The 24,682-nt window shown below is 41.2% G+C and overlaps 1 protein-coding gene across 6 annotated transcripts in view; it reads left to right on the top strand.

The window, feature by feature from the left end:
- GLI3 (GLI family zinc finger 3) overlaps positions 1-24,682 on the top strand; it is a 259,620-nt gene that overhangs the window by 210,498 nt on the left and 24,440 nt on the right. The window lies entirely within an intron of this gene.

Below are 24,682 nucleotides of genomic sequence, written 5' to 3'. Positions count from 1 at the left end.
AATCTTATTGGGGGAACTGTGTAGTACATAGAAAATATGAAAAGGGGGGAAGAAAGAAGGTCCCCAGTGCAGGGGCATGATGGACAGGGTCTTAGAGTCTAAAAGCAATGTCACTATAGTAAATGGTTATTTGTTAAGTTCTTAATTAATAATTGGGCAACTGGGAACAAAAACGCCCCGCTCTGAAGGGCCTGAAGATAGAATTTATTCACAAGCAAGTCAATCAGAGGCTTTCCAAAGTCCCCAGCATCACAGTATAATAGAGAATCAGCTGGGCAGCCAGGAGGACCCAGTTCCATTTACTCCATCTTGGTTAGGGGACTCTGGCAATGCCCTTAAGTTCTCCCTGGAAGGTTAGGAATTTTAGAGAAGGTGGTAGAGGAAGGATGAAGGACCCCTTGGCCAAGAGGTTCCCCATCAAGGAAAGCCCAAGTCCAGTCCCTGTCTGTAGCTCTATCTGTAGCCCTATCTGAAAGAGCACAAAGTCATCCGTGATTTATTAGTTGATTGACATTTTTTTTTAAATTGAGGTTCTCTGACAAAGAGCTAGAATTCTTGACCTTAGCAGCCATCTTAATCCAACCCATTCCTTTTATAGATGTGGAAACAGAGGCTCAGGACACCTAGGAGACTTGCTCAAGGTCGCAGGCACTTTCCCTCAGACTTGGAGGCCATCTAGACCAGGCTCCTCCCGGGGAGCCAGTCGGAGAGCCAGTAGACAGCCACTCAGTTTATCATAATTTTTTCTTCCCATTTTGTAACAATACCCTGTTATTACTTGCTACGAGGTATATTATCCAAATGCAAGAGTAATGAATTTGGAGGCTTATTTTTTTTCTCTAAGTGGTTTTGTGAAAACATTCTGATGTGCTGAAAAGCAGCTCGTAATCCAATAAGTGGCATGTTTTCTCTTGGCTGCCGGCTTGGAGGGATTTTCCAGGACTTCCCCCATCTGTTTCCCTCTTCCCTATTTACACTCTGCTAGAGGTAAAGGACACCTGTTGTTTGTTTTCCATCGGCGGCATCTGAAGTATGCGCAGGTGTCTACACGGGCTGGTCCCGCATTGTGAAAATCTGTGAATAGCGCTGGAAATTGATGTGGCGTGGCGCAGGCGTCAGTGAGGACAACTGTGATCACACACATGGAGGGAGCATCTTGCTCATCCGGCAGATGCTTTCCCATGCAGCTCTTACACAGAAAGGTGGGCAAGGGATTGAATCCAGCAGGGGAAGCAGAGGCTCAAATAATCCCCCTCTCCTCCAGTGCCTTACCCCTCCTAGATAACAGTGACAGAACCAAGCACCCTACAGTAGTCTAAGGAAGCATCCTTAAGCCGATGCTCAGGGACCAGTCTTGTAGTTGCTGGCTCTTTGCAGAGACTTTAGAAAACAGGATTTTCCTTACAACAGGGGACAGAGATGGCAGAGGACAAGTGGTATCTGGGCATGCCAGGAAAGGGGTTTTCACCAGACAGAGCTAAAGGAGAGAATGCCCGTGGCTCAGTAGCAGCCTTGGGGAACCTTCATAGGAAAGCAGCTGCCAATTCTGTTGAGTTAAGGACATGGTTGTGGCTCTATAAGAGGCCTAGTGAGATAATAATAGCTCCTAGTTCAGACAGAATGTAAGGTTTCCAAGGCCCTCCTCTCAGCAATCCTGTGAGGTCATGTTTCTAGGACCAGAGATTTCTAAAGGAAGCTCCACATTTTCCAGGTGGGCTTCTGCAGTCAGGCATTAGTATTCCCATTATAGAGGGAAAGAAACTGAGACTCGGAGAATTTTCAAGTTAACCTATGATCCAATTCAATATAGCAAATATTTATTGTGTTTACTGTTTGCCAGAGATAAAATGATAGATTACTTTTATAAAAGTGAAGGATATTGGGGCAGCTAGATGATGCAGTAGATAGAGCATCAGCCCTGGAGTCAGGAGGACCTGAGTTCAAATCCATCCTCAGATACTTAATACTTATTAATGGTGTGACCTTGGGCAAGTTAATTAACCCCCATTGCCTTGCAAACACTAAAACAGTGAAGGATATTGTTTTTGTTCCTCAAACTGAGGTAATTTAACCATTACTATTTTTTTAATTTTAAATTTAAAATATACCTTTTAAAAGCGAAACACAAAATAACTGATTTTTGGAAATCTATTTGGTGTGCCACATGGTGTACCGGGACAAATATGAGATGGAAACAGCAACAACAATGATAATAATAATAATGAAATCATATTTATAAAACGTGTTTAACGTAGTACCATGGCCAGATGCCAGAGGCAGGCTTGATCCTAGTTCTCCCTGGCTTTGAGACTACCTCTTTTATTCCTCGGCCGTGCTGCTTCATTTGAGAAAAAGGGGAAGGAACAAACCCTGACTTCTCCATGGATCAATAAAATTCCTTGGGAGAGATGGGGAATGGTCAGTCTGCTAGCATTTACCTGATCCTACCTTTACACCTCAGCCTTGGGATACCAAGTCCAGTGAATGGGTCACACAGCCCTCTCCCCATCCTCACCCTTATCATCTGCTCCCCTACCTCCTACCTCCCACCTCCCAGCAGCATGTTCTGAACTTTTCCAGAACATCCTTCATCTTCCGCCATCTGCATCTCTGGACACTTTGCATCAGATGAAAACCAGCATTCTTGGACCTTGGAGCCAAGAAATAGATGGTTAATTTGGTAATGACTGAGATGTGGATTATCTATTTCCTTTTCCAATGACCTGGTTGGTACATCAGAAGAGGTGATGGAAGAGGGGAAGGTATTATTTTCACACACTTCCCATAAATCTTCATCTGATTGGGAAAGTCGTACTTCATCAGTTTGGGTGAAGATCAAATGAAGTGTATGATGTGGCGGGGGAAATGCCCACTTGTCTAATCAGGACAACAGAGATCAGGTTGAGGGGAGCCCCAAGCTGCAGGAGTGAAGGAGGATCAGATCACATTGTTCCCACAAGGGTTTTTTAGTTCATTCAGACATGTCCTATACTTAGGAAAACTGTGGAGAGAATGCAGGCTCTATTTGCTGCATCTAAAAATCACATACAAACTGTCCTTTAGGAGCCATTAAGGACAGAAAAAATTGGTGCTTCTGCTAGGCCAGTAAAAATTGTTCCTATGAAGAGAGATTCAAGGCCAATGGGTCCTTAGTCAAGTATTTATTAGGCACCTGCTAGGAACTGGGGATTCTGCTAGGTTGTGAAATCCAGGATCAAAAATAACATTCTAGTGAGGGGACACAATGTGTATGTCTAGAACTACATATAGAACACACATCTAGAACTAGCTACAGAGCAGATTCAAGAGGAGGTGGGAGCAGGGGTGGTCAGCAAAAGGAGTAGATCGGAAAGCGACTTGGGATCTGAACCTTGAAGAACGTTACAGATCCTCAGAAATGTAATATGAGCAGATTGGGATGGGTGGAGAGTGTGGGGGGGTCTTTTTTTCTCCTTAAAAACTAGGACTCTGTCTTCTTATCTAACTCTTCATTTGCCTAAATAGAAGCAACTGACCACTGAACCTGATGATATCTAGTAGATAGCGCGCCCCAAAGAGATAACTATAGTTAGGAATGCTAGGGTTCAGCTTTAGGCTTGGACACTCACTAGCAAGTCACTTCACCTGTTTGCCTCAGCTTCTTCAACTATAATATGGGGATAATCACAGCACCTGATTCCCAGGGTTGTTGTAAAGATACAATGGGGTAATATTTATAATACTTTACAAACCTTAAGGCAGCGTACAAATCCTAGCTATCATTCATATTCTCTAATAATAATTTGGCAGAAATTTGTGATTGTGTAAATTGTGACCCCCATCTATACCATCTATATCTTTCTATAAATCTACTAGAGAATTTCTACCAAAGCTGAAGAGGCCTTCATTTGTTTCATTAATACCTCATGGATGTAGGAATGTCACTCAATAATCTGCCATCATTTCTTATTCTTGATGGGTGAAAAACCATCACTTAGCCCTGTCTTCTATATCTTCAGTGGGCACTTCATTGGTGTTGCTTGGCATTTTGGGGAAATATGTTTACACCTATTATGCTCTATGTTGCATTTTGGGGCCACCCACCATTTTGCTGCCTTTGCTATCCAGGAGCTTCATGAATCTCAACTTTGTGGCATCCTAGAAAGATGATGTCAAAGTGATGGCCTTCTGCAACAAGAAGCAGCTTGGGTCATAGGATCGTATATGGCAATACAAGGGACCTTCGCTATAAATGAATTTAGGCACCATCTAGTTCAGTTCCCCCATTATACTTCAAAGGAAACAGAAGCTTTTAATAAGTTAAATAGGTCCAAGATCACCCACAAGACAAGAAGACGACCTGTAGCTGGATCTCAAGACAGTCTAACTCAAAATCAAGCATTCTGCACAGGCCTCTTCTTGTCAGTGAAAGGATTGCACCTTTCCTCAGATATAGTCCATGCCTCATTCTTTTCTTTGTGTTCTATTCTGGTCCCAAAGCACTGTCTGTTTTAGTACTTGTACATGCATATGTAGTGTGACTCAGTGTGCTGGTATTACCCTCAGCTCAGTTGAGTCACTCTTAAATCTTTTACATTCAACTTCATGACATTGGCCAACTAATATGCTGACTTCATCCACTTGAATTTTCAGACCAGGGTCAGTGAGTGTCCCTGGAACCAGCCAGCCTAATACCCGTCACCAAAGGGTTCCTTACTTTCTTTTGGATTGTAGGACAGAGTCCATGACATTTCCAAGCATATTGGGTAAAGACATATGGGATGTATCTTCTCCCTTATTTAATGCTTACCCTTAATGGATATCCAAAGAATGTTATCACTATACATGCATCTGTCACTGACTCTCGTCTGATCTCATAATTATGACTCAGATTTTTTCAGAGCTGAGTTTTTGATACAGAGCTTTGCCTGTTGGGTTCATTTTTAAAAAGTAATGCACAAGCACTAGATACAAGATCTTTTATTGTCTATTCCCAAGGATTTCTATGATTGTGAAACTCGTTCTGTAGAGCCCTGTCTGTGAAAGCCACTTTATCTCCCCATTCTTTCTTTCATCAAGGGTATCCTCAATAAATATGTAGATCATTCCCATGAACATTTTATAGAGATTAAAAGCAGACATGTCAGTGACTAACTGCTGATGGTTTCTTGATTGCATTTAAAAAAAAATCACAGCACCCTCCATGATCTTAGCCATTCTTTTATGATTGCTCCCTTTTTGAGATTTCTCTGTAGCTGATTCCTGAGTGCCCTGACAATTTTGTCCTCTTACGTACTGATTTTTCTATTTGACCAGACCCAATCCACTTCTCCTTCCTTAATTTCTTTCCGTTTCATCTTCATATCCTCATACATTATAGACATCCACTGCTGATTTTTGAGAAATCATAAATGCCACTTTTGTTGCCCAAGTTAAATCTCTGCAGCAGGTCTATTTCATTTCATGCTTATTTGGTGACATTCTCAAAGTTCTCAGGATAATCTGATTGATCTGGACCTTGTGACAGATTTTCTGGAGGATCATTGCTTTCTTTCCTCTTTATATTTTGGGTACTTCATGTTGATAATCTTCAATAAATCCTCAATCTTCCATGTGTCACTTTTTTTTAACCCATGGACTTGTACTCTTACGGAGAGTTGACCTTGGGGAGGAAATGAAAGGTTGTTTGGTTAAGCTGACATGGATTCTTATTGCTTGTGGTCTTCTAATTGTAATAGCTTTTCGTAAAAATTAGAACAATTTACAGTGATAGAGTGAATTTTTTACATTGAACTCTTTCCATTTTTCAGAGAGCGCTGTTGTTTTATTCTGTTAGATCTGTTTTGTTGTCACCACATCCAGTGTCTTGACTCTAGCCTTTCTTCTGATTAGGCCTTGGTTTAGATCATTTCTCTAATTCATCAGTGACCTACCTGGGAATGGCCAACTGATTGCTGAGAAGATTTTCCTATGCCTTGATTTCCTAATACTTTTACTTTTTATGATCTATGGTCTCCAATCTATTACCTTCTGATTTTCTTCTCAGTGACAAATAGTTATGACCTATGGAGCAGCCTCTACAGGCTCTCTAAACTCTCAGGTTCTCCAACTCTTGGTCTTCTCATTTGTAAATAGTGGGTTATATTTTCAAAGATATATATTTATATTATATATTTATATATCATATATTATATTTTCAAATTAGTGACTTCTCCATTGGCCTATTTTTTCCTTCAAATCTCTGAGAATGTGAAATAAATGTTAATTTCTTTGGCATCAAAAATTCCAATAGTTTCTAAGAATCTTCTTTCTACTCTGAGAAGGCAAATTTTCCACTTTGTGGAGAAGGTTCTGAACATGTATATCTGAAGAAAGAAACTAAAGTATCACTTATGAATCTCCTTGTGCAAAGAGTTGTATGGGTTATTGTCTTGATGCAGAAACTAGCTGGGTCTTTTTTATTTTTATTTTTTTTTTTTGCAAGTCAATGGGGTCAAGTAATTTGCCCAAGGTCACACAGCTAGATAATTAGTAAGTGTCTGAGGCTGGATTTGAACTCAGGACCTCCTGACTCCAGGGCTGCCACCTACTTGCCCCTAGCTGGGTCTTTATGAAAAGGTTCACCAAGACATGACCTCAAAATACTATGAGCTAATTTTTTGCCATACTTAGTTTTCCCACCGATTTCTTCTGGGTTGCCAATGTGTCACTCCTGGCCAAATTTTAACAAACTCTTTCCCATTCAGTAGGGATGCATGGAATTGGAAGACAGCTAATTTGGGAGCCATCTCCCTGCTGGAGAACTGAGAGTGTCTGCCTCATGTGGACACTGCAGAGACCGGCTGTTCCTGGAAGGAAATTGGTCATTCTCTTGATTTTCAAGGACAAGAGAGGATGTGAGCAAATTATTGGAGTGTTTGTTGATCAGGTCTTACAGTCAAAAACACTTGAGAACAAAAAAAAATTATATAAGACCTTACTCCTATCCTGAAGAAGTAAGGGGACAAATTAACACATGAAAAACTTTAGACAAAGATGAGATAGAATGTAATGAAAGGTTAAATTATATGGCCCAATAGATGTTTTTGGAGTCCAGTTGAGGGAGAAAACATTTCAGGGCTGAAGTACCTTAGGAATCCTTCCTGATGAAGGTGGAAAATGGAAAGGAGAAGCATATGGATTTTGTAGGTTAGACATCCATTCTGAGACTCAGTGATTGAAGGAAAAGACATGTGCAAGACTGCCGGGGTTGAGGTTGTCTCATCTTTTCAATCTTAAAGCATTGCCACACAATGGACTCTAATGGAAAAGATGCTGGGGCATGGAATCAGCAGCGTCCTGGGTTCAAATCCCACTGGTAGTATTTCCTTATTATATAATCCTAGGAGAAAAGGCCAGGGGATGGAGTCATTAACAGAGCTGAAATGTTCTAGAAAACTCTAGGAGGGTGTGAACACATAAGGAGATGATATTAGAAGAGGCAGTTTTAGTGAAGTTCAGATGGTTGAGCTAAAAACCAGAGGGCAGGTAGGAAGGAAGTGGAGATGGCAGAACCCTAAGAGTATGACCTTCTAAGAGTTTGACTGTGAAAAGAAAAAGAGAGGGGCAGCCAGGTAGTGCAGTGGGCAGAGCACTGGTCCTGGAGTCAGGGGGACCTGAGTTCAAATCCAGTCTCAGACATTTAATACTTCTTAGCTTTGTAACCTGAGTCAGGTTTGCCTAACAAAAATTAATTTTTTAAAAAAGGGATAGAGACAGAAGGAAACAGCAGAGCTGGGTAAGGGGCTTATGGAAATGAAGGGGCTTCTTTTTTAGTTAGTAGCATCTTCTCACTTCTCATCCATCAAAATTCTATAACTTGGAGGAGACAGGAGGTCCGTCACTCAGTCAATAAAGATTTATGAAAGACTGTGTACAGGGCTAATTTCTAAGAATGCAAAGAAAGGTGAAAGACCCGTGGACTTACATAGTAATGGAAAAAGAAGAGGAATTGGCGGATGTTAGGGCTTACTGTGCTTACTATTGTTTGTGCTAAATGTTTCTAATATCTGATTTAGGGGAGACAACCTGCAAACAACTATGTACAGTCAAACTAGAATCAGAATAAATTTGAATAATCAGCAGAGGGGTGGCAGTGGTCTGAGCTGGTGGGATTTTCACTGGGACTTAGATGAGGGGATGAAAATGCAGAGAATTATAGGAATGGAGGAGAGATGCTCAGAATTCCTAGAGAAGAGAGGTGGAGTAGCTTGTTTGAGGAAAAGCAAGAAGATGGATGTCCCAGAGTCCATGGGGGAGGGTCCAAGATGTAAAAAGACTGGAAATCTAGGTGCATGTGGGGGCAGGAAAATTATGGAGGTCTTCGAATACCAAAGAGACCCTGGAGATGATAGGGAGTCATTGACTTGGGGGAAGGGGGCTTTGTGTGAGTGCTAATGGAGTAATTGGACCCAAGCTTTAGGAAAGTGACTGAAATGGGGAGAATGGGGAGAGTCTTGAGGCAGGGAGATGCTCCCCCAACCGCTATTGCAATAATCTAGGTATGAGAGAAGGGAGCTTAGGGAAGCGATGTTGTGGAGTGAAATCATCTGATCTTCACTACAGATTGGATGTGGGGAGGGATGAGAGGTGGGGAGAAGTCCTGCATGGATGGATGACTTCTAGGTTGTGAACTTGAGGGACTGGGGAGATGGCCATGTCCATGGCAGTAAGAGGTAAGCTGGGTGGAATAGGTTTAGGATGAAAAGTAATGGGTTCAGTGGATGGCTGCGGCACAGTCCACAAGGAGGACATGAAAACTGAGGAATGTTCATTGTCCTGGACAAAACAAGGCCTTTGGAATTTGGGGGCAGAGTTTGAGGTGATGAGGGGAACTTCATCTAGCTCTAAAATGAGAGTAAAACAATATAAAAGCAAGAAAGGTAGAGTGAAGGGCGCAGAATAAATAATAGAAATTAAGGAGTCAGTGAAAGCCTGGGAATTCCTAACAGGAGAAAGGAGCTGGCCACTGCATCCCAGGAACCCAAGAAGTGAGACGAGAGTTTGTTCAATGTAGGATGGAAGAAGAAACAAGTGAGCTGGCCCTTGTGGTCTTCTTTCCCCCTCTATGATGATTTAGGGTGGAGGCCATGGTGGAGGTTGCTCCATAACATTTAGGACCTTTTTAAGCACAGATGGACCTGGGAGTGAGGCTGCTGGAGAACTTGATTTTTAGCAAAACTGGAGTTTGGATCACTGATGACTGAATCAAATTCAGGCTACCAGTATCTTAGCCAGTATCTTATCCTTGGAAAGGATAACAGCCATGCAGTAGAGCTTTCAGAAGTGCTAACAGCTGACCCCAGGCTGAGGTGTAGGGTAATGGAGGCCTGTGCAACTACAATTTAACAATCAGGCCTTGAATGCTTCTCCCTAATGGGGAAGACCAAGTTGAACCAGATGTGGCTTCCATGGACTCAGCCCTGATTCTTCTGCTTTTGTGACCTCTTTATAAATTCCAAACACAGTGGGAATGAGGACATCTGTTCCCTTCACCTTCACGAGAGCCACCTGATGTTCTCATTTGGAAATGTATTTGCCAGGGCATTGGCAGCTTGCCAGGGTGCCCCATGCCCAACCTGCAGAGCAGCTGGGTGGGCCTTGGGTCAGAGGGAACAGCTCCTGGGGCTTTCCTGCAGGTAGGTGTGAGGGGGCTCTCCTGCTGTGTTTTTCTGCCTCCCTGGGCTGAGATGCCGGAGTTCTTGCAGCCAGATAAGGGAGGGAGGCAGGAAATGAAACAAGGCGCTCGCCACACTCCTCCTTGTGTTCTGCCGAGATAAACTTCAGTCGACGCTCCACCGCTACTCCCTTTGGCTCCTGGCAGCCACTTTAATTGGGAAAATGCAGATTTTTTTTTTGATCAAGAGAGGATTATTCTTGCTATCAGTCTAGAGCATCTTATTTCAAGATGAAAAGGCTTTTGCTGAATTACAGATGGCAACATTTTTTTTTTTTACAAAGCTCCTTGGCGATTGACATCTCAAAGAGAAGGTATGATTTATGAGCTTGGAAAGGCTAACACTGAGCAGTGGTCGAGGCCCAGTCCTACTGATTTGTAAAATTGCTTCCTATGAATTACCTTTTTGTGGCAATCAAGCCCCTGGTAACTCCAATAAACTTCGTGTGTAAAGTACAAAAAATCCCACGTACTTGGAAGAAAAAGGGAAGAAGAAAAAGGAGGGATGTTGCCCCTCCAAGGCAGCTCCCAGGAGCTGGTTCCCAGTAGTTTGGCTGATAAGGCAGCAGGGTAAAGATTAATAACAAGGCTTGGTGCTATCAGTACCTGCTTGTCGATTCTCTGTAACAGGGCTGTCTGTTCAGCATGGAAATTATTGATTAAATAAAAATTGCTATTAGATTGTGATGTGATCCATAATCGCACACAATGGTGGACATTCTTCTTGGAGATTCTGAGCCATGCGTCAAGCTTTCCCCTCACAGTCATTTATATTGTTCTGACACATCTGCTCCTTAGGTTTGTCCTTTCCTCTTCGAGTCCAGAGAACTCTAAAGAGCCAGAGCCACGATGGAAAGCCAAGAACCATCTTTGCAGATAGGGAGGAAGGGAAGTCTGAAACAGAGGGAGCTAGTGAACCGAGCCAGTCCCAGCATGGTGTAATCTCTGAGTTAAAAGATCTTTCTGAGACCATCTTATCCAACCTAGACAAGAACATGAATTTGCTGTAGAGCAGATCACACAGATGATCCTCCAATGTCTGCTCCAAGACCTTCAGTGAGAAGGAACCCATCACTTCCTTAAGTAGCTTATGTCATTTTGGACTAGGTCTAATTGTTAGACAATTTATATGGAACCAAAATCTACCCCTCTGTAATTGGCTCTCTTTGCTCCTAATTCTGCCCCCTGCTTCCCATCAGGACAGGTCTAATCCGTCGTCCACCTAAAATTCCCTCAAATACTTGAAGACACTAATATCCTGCTATCCAAAGTTTTTCTTTCTCAAGGTTAAACATTCCTCCTTCCTTCTGCCATTTTTTCAGCAAGTTTAGTGATGTGATGTGATGTGATTCCTTAATATCCTGAACATTATCCTTGTGTTAGGCATTCCTCTTTATCGAGTCTTCCTAGTTAGTTCCACCATGATAGAGCTTGATAATACAAAGACAAACTGAAGCCATTCCTGTCCTCAAAGGGCTTAAAATTTGTTGGGGAAAATAATATAATTTTCTTCTATGTAAATCTTTACAATATACCAAATAAATCAAGGTAATTTTAAGAGAAGATTCTCACAGCTGGAAGATTCAGGACAGTACACCACTGGGGACCAGTCTTTGGGTCCAGCTCCTCAACTAGTTCAAAATTCATCTAATTATCTCATTATCCCAGCATCATAGATTTAGAGCAAAAAAAACCATCGAATCCAAACCCCCTCTTTTTACATACAAGTTAAGTAGCTGAAGAAGGATTTAAACCCAGGTCTCCCTGACGCCCTATCAAGGACACTATATTCACTGCCAAGTAACCATCACAGTTGCCCCATATAGCTCCATTTTTTTTTCTTTAAAAAATAGTTTGAGACTTGACCATGCTTATTTCCCAATTACTGGTGCACCTTACACATATAAGTGTAGCGTCAGTTTTTTTCAAGCTTGTCCATGAATCAATATAATTAGGATATGAAATCCAGCCATAGACTCCATTCTATTTCAGATAGTGGGGAATGCAGGATTACTTAGCCTTTTGTCATTTCTTTCTGAGATCATCTTGGATAAAGGGGTGCTACTGAGCATAGAAGAGGCAGAGGTGTATCTTAGACCCCGGATTTTTGGTAAGCTATCACCGACAGAATCTCCCAGTTGGAAGGAGGGTCAGAGACTACCCAGTCCTACCTCAGACTGAGTTAGAATCTCCGCATTGACTTCCTTACAGTATCTGCTCAAAAGCCTTTAGTCCTGACTGATGCAGCCCCTTCCACTTTGGGTCAGTTCTACTTTTTCTGAAGTCATAGCCAAGGTCTGACGCTCTTGTTGAGTAGGTCTTGGTAACTAATACAGCTTGAGTACTCAGAGGGAAAGCTGAGAGGGAGAAAAATAGTAAAAAGAGAACGCAGGAAGCACTAGTTGTTAGGAGATGAAGACAAAGAACTAAAAGAGGCTTTTTAGCTATCATTGGCTCTCTCCTTTTTAATGACTCACAGGGAAAAGTATAGACTTTCATGAGCTCATTGTTATAAAAAAACCTTAAGATTTCTCATTGCCTTCACTACCCTCAACTATGCCTTCTGTCTTTGGAAATGTAAAAATTGGCCATATTTACCCTTTCCTCTGTGGTTTGCTTTACTGGGTAATGTTGAGAAAAAAAATTCTACATAGATGTATCCAATCATCCTAATTTTATAGATTGAGAAAGTAGAGAATTTAAAAGGGAAAAATACAGGGAAAGGAGCAAAAAGATTGATAAAAAAAGAAAAACTCCTAATAGACTCTTGTGTCTATTTTTTTTTTACTTATGCAAATAATAATGCTGTGGATTTTTTGGTAGAATAGGCCTTATCTTTCCTCTTAATAACATCCTTTGGGTGGAGTCCTAGTAGCTAGATAGCTGATTCAGACTAGGAACAGTTTCATAGCTGTCATATTGAAGAAAGATTGCATTAATTTACAGTTTCGCTGTATGATAGAAGACCTGTTTCCCCACAGCCCCACCAGCATTGAATTCTATCAATTGACTTTGTCAATTTAATGAGTCTGTGGTTTTATCGCAATTGTGTTAATTTAAATTTCTCTGCTTATTGAAAAAGTTTAAAGAAAGTTTTAGTAGTTTTTGATAATTGCTGAATTTTGGAAAATGGAAATTCATTTATATTCTTTGACTGGTTATCCAGTCAATTCTATGTCAAAATTCAAACAGCAAAGAATTTTCCCATCAGTTTTTCCCCTTTATTTCCCCTTTATTTTTCCCCTTTATTCTGGATGCAGCAATAAGAACAGTCATTATTATTATTATTAGTGGTTCACATAGAATTATAGGTTAAGGACTAGAAGGGAACTTAGGAGCCCTGCATTCCTCAAATTAGGAAAATGAGATTCAGAAAGATTGACTTACCCAAGATCATAGAGGTAATGTATAAAAGATGTGAATCCAGGCTAGCCTGCTTCCAACTCCATTGTCTAGCCACTATATGCCACTACCTCTACAAGTAGCATTTTTGGGTTAATAATGCAATTTGTAAACATATCATTTTTATGAATAATTCATTGATTTTCATGTAATCAAATCCATTCATTTTCTCCAATAATCTCTAATGTGCTGACTAGAAAAAAATCTTTTCTTTAAACAATTTTGATGGATACATATTCATTTTCTACTGATTTTTAGAATGTATCCTTGATTATTTAGCTTATTGGTCAGCTTTGAATTAAATTTTGTATTAGGGTAAACCATGGAGCTCTTACCATTCTTAATCATTTTGCTCTCCAAATTTCCCAATAATCTTGTTGGACATAGAATATAAGAGCTTCCCAGTGTTTGTGATTTTGGATTTATTAAAGATTATTAAATATATTTAAAGATTTATTAAAGATATTGTTTGCCTTTGGTTCTGATCCTGCTATTTTCTGTTCTATCCCATTGATCTGTTTCAATGGTATCTGTTATGAAATGGGCTGGAGAATGATAGGTCCAAAGAATAATTTGGAATCTGGCAGTTCTAGCCTCGTCCCTTTATAATTTCATCTGTTTCTTCTGTTAAGAAATGTTCCTGCCACTTTTTTTCCTGATTTTCTTATGTATAACATTGGTTTTGAATTGGTATTGCCCCAAATCTATAAATTATCCTGGGAAGCACTTTCAGTGTCACCATATTGATTTAGCTGACTGATAAATATTGTCTAAACCTGAATTTATTTTTATTCCTTTTAATTTTTTGTTGTTGTTTTACATTTGTATTTATATTTAATACATTTTGTCATTCCTGGAAAGTTGATTTCTCTTTCTATTAATCTCTTTTTATTTTTCTGAGATTATTTTTTCTTACCCTTCATCACACCCTAGCTGCCCAGGCCCCTGTAAAACAACTCCTTGAGCACAGGGGCTATCCCATTTTTAGTTGTATCCCTAGCTCCCAACGTACTTTCTGGTCCATAATAAGTGATTAAATAAGTGATTATTGTTTGATTGATTTTCTCTTGTATTACTAAAGTCAATTAGCATCTCAATTATTTTTAAAAGAATTTCTTACAATGTCTAAGTGATTATTTTACCATTTGCAAATAGAGAGACTTGAATCCATGCTGATTGCACCCCCCTTCCCATCTCCCAGTGGGCAGGCTCACCTAATCCTGTTCTTGGAGGGGACACTGCCACTGTCTCTCCATTACAAATAACATTAAAAGAAATCTATTGACCATGCTAAGGGAAAAGCCTGGCATTCCAAGAGTTTGCATTGTGAACATTAGTACGTGTTATTTTATTTAGTTATTCTTGGCCTTTAGCACAATTCCTCGTACATAGTAATGCTTGGACTTAACTTCCTTTTGCTCAAAAACATTCAGCATCTTTTGACACATTCACAGTGGGGTTTTTTCGTAATTGACATGTGTTGTTAATGCTGATATTCCTAATATTGAAGCATCTCAGAATCTTGATATAAATTCTATTTTTATCACACAAGAAATACTTTTGTCCCCTAGTCTGTTTTATCACCAACGATATGACATTCACTAGGGACAGTTGTACTTTTTTCTCTAATATAGTCTTCTTATTAGAGATTTAAAGCATATTTGCCTCAGAGAACACACACAAGTAAAATGTCTTTCACTGTTGGTTTTGTAAACAATTTAAGATAGCATTATGACAGTAGAGAAATTAGTTGTTCTCTGAAAGTTTGCTAGAATTCTCCTGTGAATTAAGGATTTGGGACATAGCAGTCCTATTGATGGCTTGTTGAGATTCTTAGATTTTCTTTGGCTATTTGATATTTTTGGACATTCTCATCTATTTCCTTTGTTTTTTTTCATCTTGCTGGCATGTGATAGTCTTGTGTTTCCTTTATTTAATTTTCATTTTTCAGTGATCTGCTCTTCCTAAAACCCAATTTTGATAATTTGATCTCTCTAGACAATATTTGAAAACAAATTGCTCAGTGTCAACATAGGTTGATAGCATTTGATCATATTTATTTGGTACTAATTTTATTGCAATTTGCTCTATCCTTATTTGTTTATTTAGCCTGGGTTTGTGACATCATCATTGTGGGGAAAAGCCCCAGTTAAGATTCTCGCCACCAGTGCTACAGGAATTTATCATTTTTGAGGGTTTCCTCACTCACGGTAAGGTTCAGTGACTTGCTCATCATCACACCGCTATCATGGTCTTGTTTAACACAAGGTCATCCCTCCGTCCAGTTCACATCCTGTTCATAGTTTCCGCCTAGATCATTTCACTGGGGCCTCACATTTAATCAGTGTTGGGAATGTTGAATGGAAACGTGAAGTTTTCCTCTTGATCAGCTTCCATTCACTTCTTTCACTGAATCAGCACACACTGCCAACACATGTCTGGGATGAGATTCTGGGGAACCTTTCTGGAGAAAGATGGCCCCTGCTCCTAAAGGCTCAACGGTCAGTCAGAGAAGATAGGCATCATTTCCTAGTATGCGAAGACTTGAGGGAGGCCACTTGCAGAAGGGTGGGAGGAAGGGAAGGAATGTTTTGTATAGACTCTACCTGTGCTGAGTATTGAATGAAGGAAGCGCGGTGAAAGACACAGAGATGAGAGACGAGATTCTGCATTTGGGGATCAGAAAGAATGGTTGGACTAGGATATTATTATTATTATTATTATTATTATTATATGATTCAGGCAGATCAAGGCCTTAGGAAGATCACTTTGGTACCTGTAGGAAGGACAGATGAGACTTGAAATAAACTCAATTAGGAGCCATGCAATTATTCAAGCAAGGAGTTATGGAAGCCTTTACTTAACTAATACCTTTTGAGAAGTGAGAGACACTTTGAATTGAGAGAGATTTGGGAGAGAGAGGTAGCAGGATTTGGCAAGCATTTGATTTGTGTGATGAGAGATCACGAAGGGTTAAGGTTGATGATGAGATCCTGGGAGACTGGCTGAATGGTGCTACCTAGTTAGAAAGAGGGAAGGTCCAGAGAAGGATTCCTTTGGAAAGGATGATGATGAAATCTGATTTGCAAAGACAAACTGATCATGAAAGTGTGTGACTCTTTGAGAGGAGGATTCTGTTCATATCTGTAATCTAGTTAATTGCCTTGAATCATTTTTCATGTTCTATTAGTAGAGGATTGAAATACCTCATTGAGTATCTGATTAATTCTTTAATACAAATCAAGTAACTTTTCTTCCGTAAGTCCATGTACTTTGAGATTTGTTGCACAGGAATTTAGTCCTGATATGTTTTTATTTTCTTTTTTAGGCTTTTTTTTTGCAAGGCAAATGGGGTTAAGTGGCTTGTCCAAGGCCACACAGCTAGGTAATTATTAAGTGTCTGAGACCAGATTTGAACCCAGGTACTCCTGACTCCAGGGCCGGTGCTTTATCCATTACATCACCTAGCCACCCCTTATGTTTTTATTTTCTAAGGTACATTTTATCACAATAGAATTTCTCTTTCTATTTTGCTTAAAATCACTAATTTGAATTCACCTTTCTTTAGGTAGCAGCACTCTTTTTAGAAGGTTGGAATTAGTTGAATGATTAGTCTTTCCTATGACTTTAGATAAGTGTAAGTCATCTGACACTAGATTTGTTTGCTTTGGGTTTTAGCCCTTTTAGCATGCTGAGAATTCGATTTATAATGTCTTATTTTCAGAATTTTTAGAGAAATTTCTTCTTATCATTCCCCAAAATAAAGAGATCTGACTTTTTTCTTCACAGTGTTTACTTAGCTCAAGCAATTTTTGGATCGCAATAAAGAAGCATTTATTATATGCCACTGTGTGCCAGTGCCTATCACTGTGGCAATAGGAATAAAAAGCAAATATAGACCTTGACCTTGGAAAATGATGGTCCCTTCAACAGAAACTGGATCTTTGGAAGAAGTATGCTTTGTGGAGAAAATATTTTGGACATGTTACTTTATTCAGTTATTATACTCTTGGAATTTATTAAGATGCATTGCTAGTCATTCAGTTGAATTCATTAAATTTCAACCAGTGTGTGAGGCAACTCTGTGCTAAGCTTAAAGACGTGCCAAAGATGAATGATCAAGCTTCGGTCCTTACGCCACCTCTTCCCTCCTTCCCTCCCTAACCTCCAAGAAACCCCATTCTCATCGTGTAGCTAAGACATGGGCATCAATAATGGCTATTCTACATAGAGGATGTATTTAGTATTCTCCAGTAGAATGTAAGTTCTCTGAAGGCAGGGACTGTTCTTCGCAATTTTGTCATTGTATCCTCAAAATCTATTACAGCTTCTGGAGGGTAGTAGGCACTGAATAATGCTAGGTGACCCTCCTCCCCCAGGAAGACAGAGAAGAGAGGCTGTCCTTGGAATTTAATCCCTGGGAGTAGCCTTCTCTTCTCTTTTACTCATTAAAACCACATATCAATCAGTCAGACACTGACTTGACCTCTTAAAGTGATGATGGATGATCCATTCTTGTTGAGTTTCATAAGATCCACTTGATCTTTGCAGCCATTCTAAGCATGGAGGATATAAAAACAAAACCAAAGCAGTCCCTGTCCTCAAGGAACTTACAATCTACTTGTGAAGGACCCTTATATTCATGGATAACTGTATACAAAATGGCTATACCATAAATATGCTGCCAGCTGGCTCCATGGGTAGAGCTGAACTGGGAGCTGAACAGGAAGACTTGAGTTCATACCCTGTCTTCTTGGGTAAGTCACTTAACCTGTATTTGCCTCAATTTCTTCAACATTAAATGGATTTTAATAACAGCACTTTCTTCTCAGTGTAGTGAGAATAAGTCAGATCTTTGTAAAGCCAATTACAAATCTCAAGATGCTGCCCAAATGCTGGATATCATTATTCTTATTATTCTTATTATCAATTTGCAAATTCAGAGTGATTTGGGAGATAAGGAAACTTCTAAGAACTAAGAGGCCTAGGAAAGACTTCCTTCCATGAGGGGTTGGTGGGGGGCAGGGGATGAAGGCACCTGAGTTCTCCTTCGAAGGAGACTAAGGATTTTTACCAGGTGGAGACAAGGGGAAGAGCATTACAGCTTGTGTGAAGGACCAGAGGTTTCACGACCATGAAAATTGGATCCGAAGATCTAGGGTATGAATGGGGAGCTTGAACATTTAGTCTGGACAGATAGGGTGGAGCCAAAGTGGGAAAAGTATTAAATGTAAGTAGGTGCTGTGTTTTATCAAGAGCAGTCACTGAAATTTTCTGGAGCAGACAATTTGGAATTTCTCCAAAGGCAAGACCCACTTCTGCTGTATTAGACCCAAGTTCAGCTGCCCTGGTACTTTTGGCAATAAAAAATCCAATGGTCTCTATGAACTTTCTCCCCACTCTGAGAAGGCAAATATGACCTTGGAGTCATTTTTCCAAGATGGCACTGCAGCGTAGAATGGTGTCCAAAGAATAATAAAACACAAACCCCATATAAAAACGAGTAAACAAAAGCATCCTAGAGGAAAATCCTTCTTGCCCACAGCACTTATGGGGGGCAAGATTAGGGAAGCTCCTTTTCTGGCAGCGTCTTCTGAGAAGGAGCCAACTCTTTCATCCAGCCATTTATAGCCCCATCAACTTCCACAGGAAATCTAGGCTGGTGTGTTGTAAAACTCTGCATTTCTGGATTCCAACTCCTTAATTAGCTCTCTTGCCACATCCAGTTATATCAGTTCAAGCTGCAAGAATTGATCTTAGCAAGATAAAATCCTTTTATCATCAGATGAAATCCCCTGAAAATTCCTCCAAAGTCCCTTCCCTTTCTTTCAAACCTCAAGGAGACTCTCAGAAAAATCGCTTTGCCTAGAACTCAGATGCCTTTATGGTCCTTCCTTTGGATAATGTATGTAGACCAACACCATTTTCAAATATAAAAGCCCAGCCATCCAAATTCCTCCAGAACTTCATGGTTGGGTTTTCAAAGCTCTCCCCCGGTGCATCCTCTGTTTCCCTTTTTGTCCCGAGGGTAAATGCCCTCTCCCAGTCAGGAAGGCTATACTTTGGGTTTGCCTCCCTCCAGGATATTACGTCTGCCTCACTGTGTCCAAATTGCCACAAAAAAGCTATTCAAATAAAAAAGCAGTGTTTTCTTTGTTCAGGGGCCCAAACTGGAAAGGTCCCTTAGGAATTTGCAAAGTTTAGCCTTCAGAAAATACAAGCTGGGCTGTTTGAAGGATTGATCTTTGGTGAAGCCATTTACAGAAGAGGATAGAAGATGCCTCCTCCGGAGGAAGATGTTGGGAATAAAAGTGAATGAATTTCATTTTCCATAATTTTTTTTTGCAAAAGAGCGAAATAACACAGAAACCAAGACATTCATTTTGAAAAGAATCCACATCAAGCCTACTTTGTATTTATACCTATCATTTATGTAATTTGAATATTAAAAATATTTTCTTAAAAGCAGCCTTTTCTCCCCTACCAGATGCTTATGCTTTCACATTTGTGTAAGATCTTGCCCCTTCTAAGAGGGGGGCCAGATGGCCAAGACTCCCCTAATAGCAACTTGACACCATGAGTTAAAGAAATTTCTCTGAGATGCCCTGCATCATAAAACTGGTGACCAATTCCCAGAGGCTAAGGTCATTTGCAACCAAAAGTGGAAACCTTGTCTCACTAATGCATTTTTGAATGTGCTATTCCTCTCCCCAGTATTCCAAAGGCTCCAGCCTAGAATGCTCTCCATCACAGAACTGTGTCTCTGACCCCCCCGTTCTCTCCTGGCTATGAAAGTGGATTCACTGCTAGCTCAGATAGCTTGTTATAGTGGAAGAGCATTGTACATGGATTCGGGAGACGTGGGTTCAAATTTCACCATTATTATTTATGACTTACTACTTGTTCCAACATGAATACTCCACTTCATGACCTCACTTTCTGTAAAGAGACACCATTGCAACTAGATAGCAGTGAAGACGTCCAGAGATTGAAGAATCAGAGGTGGGGTCAGGAAGGGCAGCCTCCTGAATGAAGGTCCTGAGATCTAGGCAAGTGAGTGGGCTAAGGAATGACCCCACCCAGAGATGGCAGTGCTCACGTGTTCACAGAAAAGAGAGTCAAAGGAAGAAATCCTTGCTTCCCCTGCCGCAGTCCCTCTTCGCTGTTACCCCCAGGATCGAATACAAAATCCTCTGCTTGGCAAGCCTAAGCCCTTCATAACCTGGCCCCCTCCCACCTTTCTCATTTCCCACCATGTACTCTTGGAGCGAGTGATCCTGGCCCCCTGGCTGCTCCAACTTTCAGCTCTGTTGTGACTGTTCCCCAGCTTGGAAGCTCCACTTTGACTACAGACCTCCCTGGCTCCCTAAGTTCCAACTATAATCCCTCCTTCTCCAGGAAGTCTTTCCCAACCCCAATCAATTCTCCTGCCTTCCACCTGTTCCATTTTTCCTATTTTTCCTGTCTATAGCTTACATGTTTATTTATTATTTGGATGTTATCTCTTTGACTAGAGTGTAAACTCCTTGAGGATAACCACTCGCTTTTGCCTCTTTTTATGTCTCCAGTGATTAGGACGGTACCTGGAACCATTCTAGGCAGTTAACACAGTTTCATTGATTGATTGGTACCTGAAGGGAAGGTGTTTCAACAGGATGAGTGCGAATTTGGAACATGGAAAACTTGGCTTTGAATGCAGTCCTGAGAGCTAGAATAGAATGGACTAGAATCTGCTTCTTGAATGCAGGGATGGCTATTATCTTTTTGAACTTCGGCCAGTGCCTAGAATATCGTAGCAGCTTAACTAATGCTTATTGACTGATGAGCAGGCGTCCTCGGGCTGGCGGTGCCCATCACAAGAGTAAAAAGAATGTCAGGAAAGGGAAGGGTTTTGAGGGAAAGGCAATGTAAGGTTATTCCATGCCAGGGAGAGACAGAGGACTCCTCCTTGGCAATTGTCACTGTCAGATGCACCTCAGAGGGCTTGTCAAACTGGAAGAAGTAACAGTCACATGGTCGCAGGAATCTGCTGGCATCCTCCTCTTCAAGTGTCTTGGCATAGTGTGAAGGTCACTGGGGACCTTTTAAGACCTTGGCAGATGGAAGACAAGATTCTGTCACTGCCACCAAGTCTTCCCTGAGCCTGCAAAGGTACTATGTGAGGTTGGCTGCAGAAGGGGGAATGCTTAGGCCAAAACCTTCCAAGAACACGTTCTACGTCATAGAAGGTCTCAAGCTGAGATGTTGGGGCTAGCCCGACTCGAGGAAATCCTAGAAATCCCATCACTGAAATAATCAATGGGTTGACCTAAAGAAGCACCAAAGATGTGTCATTGTGGAGAGCTTGAAACTTGGACAGATTACTGGACGTGGAGTCAGGAATACAAAGGGCAAACATCACCTTTCCCTTACCCTGTTTCTTTAGCTCTCTTATTAATACTGGTATCAGGAAGCCCTGAGTTCAAATGATCCCTCTGGGTGAATTGTAAAACCAGTCTTGACCTCAATTTCTTAATCTGTAAAATGAAGCTAATCATGATGGCAGGGTTGTTGTGAGAATAAAATGAGATATTGGATGCCAGGTTATTTGTCTCCATGTAAATGCCAGCTGCCCTCATTGCTGCTGTGGTTTAGTCATAGCTGACTTTGTGACAGCATTTGGGGTGCTCTTGGCAAAGATACTGGAGTCATTTGCCATCTCCTCCAGCTTCTTTTACAGGTGGAGAAACCAAGGCAGACAGGGTAAAGTGACTTGCCCCAGGTTTGCTCAGCTAGTAACTCCCTGAGGCCGGATTACAGCTCAGGAAGATGAGTCTTCCTGACTCCAGAGCCAAGATTCTATCCATTTAACAACATTATTGTCAGATTCAAGCTGCTAGTAAATAGTGATGCCCCATGTAAAGCTCTGTTTTTGATTTATAACTGTATGGTGTTATGGATATATAGGTAAACAGAGGAACCTCAGGAAGAGACACACTGCAGCTTCTCATGAAGGCTGGTTTGATCTTGGCTAAAGTGATTATCAGCTTCCCAAAGCATCAGTGAGGGAAGAACCATCATTATCCCCATTAGACAGATAAGGAAGTGAAGCTTCAGAAGGGAAAATCACTTGTCCAGGGACACACATTAAGGGAATGTCTGAAGCAGCATCCAAGGCTGGTGTGAGGCTTCCCATGGGACTTGAGAAAAGAGCTGCACACCTGTGGCTGCCTGAAGATGGGGGGAGTTGAGTCTTTGAAAGGCTAAAGGAAACTGTGTGAACTCAGATATGGGGGGGAAGGGATGTGCGGTAAAGGAGTCTGGTGCTATCCATCACAGACTTCCATTTGTCTGGGAGGGAAAGGGAGACTCCCTTCAGCAGGTTTTCTCGAGGTATTAACGAGCCCCTTTCTTCTGACAGCCCTTGGCCCAGGCTTGAGTGCCAAGCTTCAAAAGGAGAGGCACTTAAAAGGCCCCAGCGCCTCCCCTGTCTCATTTACCAAGAGACTGGAGCCTTCCCCCACCTACCTCTCTTTCCTGGGTCGGAGCAGTCCCCGGGGGGGGGGGGGGGGGCTGCCAGCTGGAAGTCGATCACACTCACACCTGCTCAGATTGAGAAGGGACACCTGAAAACCCACTCAGAGTGGCCTTTTTCTATAGCTGTGGCTTCCCAAGGCACAACTTCTCTGGTTCCCCTTGGGAGGCTCAAGGATCAGCCCTAGCCTGGAGGGAGGTTCAGTGTCTTGAGTATCAGCCCAAAGGGGCTTTGGGCTGGCAAGTGGAACATTCACTCCTCTTTATATAGCAAGAGGATAGAGAAAATGCTTGTAATTTACCCCATCTATCTCCTTCTGCCTCTGGGGCCTTTGGCAGGCCACCCATCTTTGTCTAAGACTAGTTTAGAATTTACACATGAGTATTTTCCTTCCAGTTAAATTATTTATTTACTTGATTAAAACCAAAAACAATCAAATTTTCACTGAAGATGCACATAGACATACCAGAAACTTTTAAGGTAGTGAGCTAGCCAAAGGTGAATGGAACCAAATAGAGTAATTCTCTTTGACTGATCAGTCAATCAGTCAATCAATTGGTATTTATTAAAACCTTCCATTTGCCGAACCAAATCTAGGTGCTGGAGATACTGGGGCCAAAAGAATAATAGTAATAGTTAACAATTATATATCTTCTCAAGGTTTCCAAAACATTTTACATATATGGCCTCATTTGATTGTCACTGGATAGGAAGCAGGTACAATCATTATTCCCATTATCCAGATGGGAAAACTGAGGCTTCTAGAGGATAAGTGACTTGCCTAAGGTCATAAAGCTAGTAAGTGACTGAGGCAGGATTTGTATTCAAGTTTTCCAACCTCATCTAAAATGCCTAAAAAGCATAATCCTTTACCTCAGTCAATTTGCATTCTATCAAGGAGGCAACATATACATGTATGAAGAAAGAAGGAAGGAAGGGAGAGGTACAGAGAGACAGAAAGAGAGAAATGAAGGAAGGGAGGGAGGAGCGGAGGAAGGAAGACTGAATGAAAGGAAGGAAAGGAGGGAAGAGAAGGAAGGTGGAAAAGAAGGGAAGGAAGTGGGAGGGAAGGAAAGAAGGAGGGAAAGAAGGAAAGGAGGGAGCGAGAGAGAAGGAAGGAGGGAGGGAAGGAAAAAAGGAAGGAGGGAGAGAGGGAGGGAAGGAAGAAAGGAAAGCAATTAACAATGCCAGGAAATTTAAGAAGGGCATACTGATAATGAGATTGTAATTTAGCCCTCTATCCCAGTTGAATTCCTCAGGGCCTTTCCTGGGTTAACCTGGACCAATATGTGAGCATCAAGTTTGATTTTTTTAAAGACTTGGATTACAGTAGTCCCTTAGTTGATGGATTCTGTCTGGTTTCTTGTCTTCCCCTTGGAAAGAAGTCATTCAGCTTCTCCGTTCTCTGCTGCCTTACTTTCAAAAGGCTGCCCATCTGTAGACTTTTGTGACAGTCCAGGGGAATATGAATGAATTCTGAGATATGCATGTGAAGCATAAACTCTTCTAAAGGCTGCACATTGTACAAGGTCCAGCACATCTGTTCTCTCTATTTACTTCGGCACACCATCTTAACTTTTCAAAAATGCTAATAAAGTTGGGAAAACAGAAAAAGACTACTTATGTTTTTACAAGAGACCCAGATCTGTTTGCCATAGGAATGCTGCAAATTATGAATAGAAGAAAGGGTATTTTCTTTTCTCTCTTTCCTTCTCCCTCTCCCCTTCTCTCCCTTTCTCTTTGTCCTTCTCTGTTTCCTTCCCTCTTCCCCCCCTCTCTTTTTCTCCTCTCTCTTCTCTTCCCTCTCTTGTCTTTTGCCCTTTCCTTCCTTTTTTTCCCTTCTCCCTCTCCCTCTCTTCTTTAAAACTTGGGGCAAGACAACTCTTCTTGCCTTGGCCTCAATTAACCGTTGCTAGTTCTTGGTTATCTAAGCTATCTCTAGAACGCAGAGTGGGTTTTGTCTCAGTACCACCATCAATCTTAAAACACTGGAAACAGATTTCCATTGAAAATTTAATAGTTGCAATGATGTTTTCTGAATTACCAGGCTACCTAGTGGAGTAGCAGGTCAA

This window comes from Macrotis lagotis, chromosome 8 (genome assembly GCF_037893015.1).
Source record: "Macrotis lagotis isolate mMagLag1 chromosome 8, bilby.v1.9.chrom.fasta, whole genome shotgun sequence".
NCBI classification, from domain to species: domain Eukaryota; kingdom Metazoa; phylum Chordata; class Mammalia; order Peramelemorphia; family Peramelidae; genus Macrotis; species Macrotis lagotis.
This window is presented reverse-complemented; position numbering and strand designations above follow the sequence as displayed.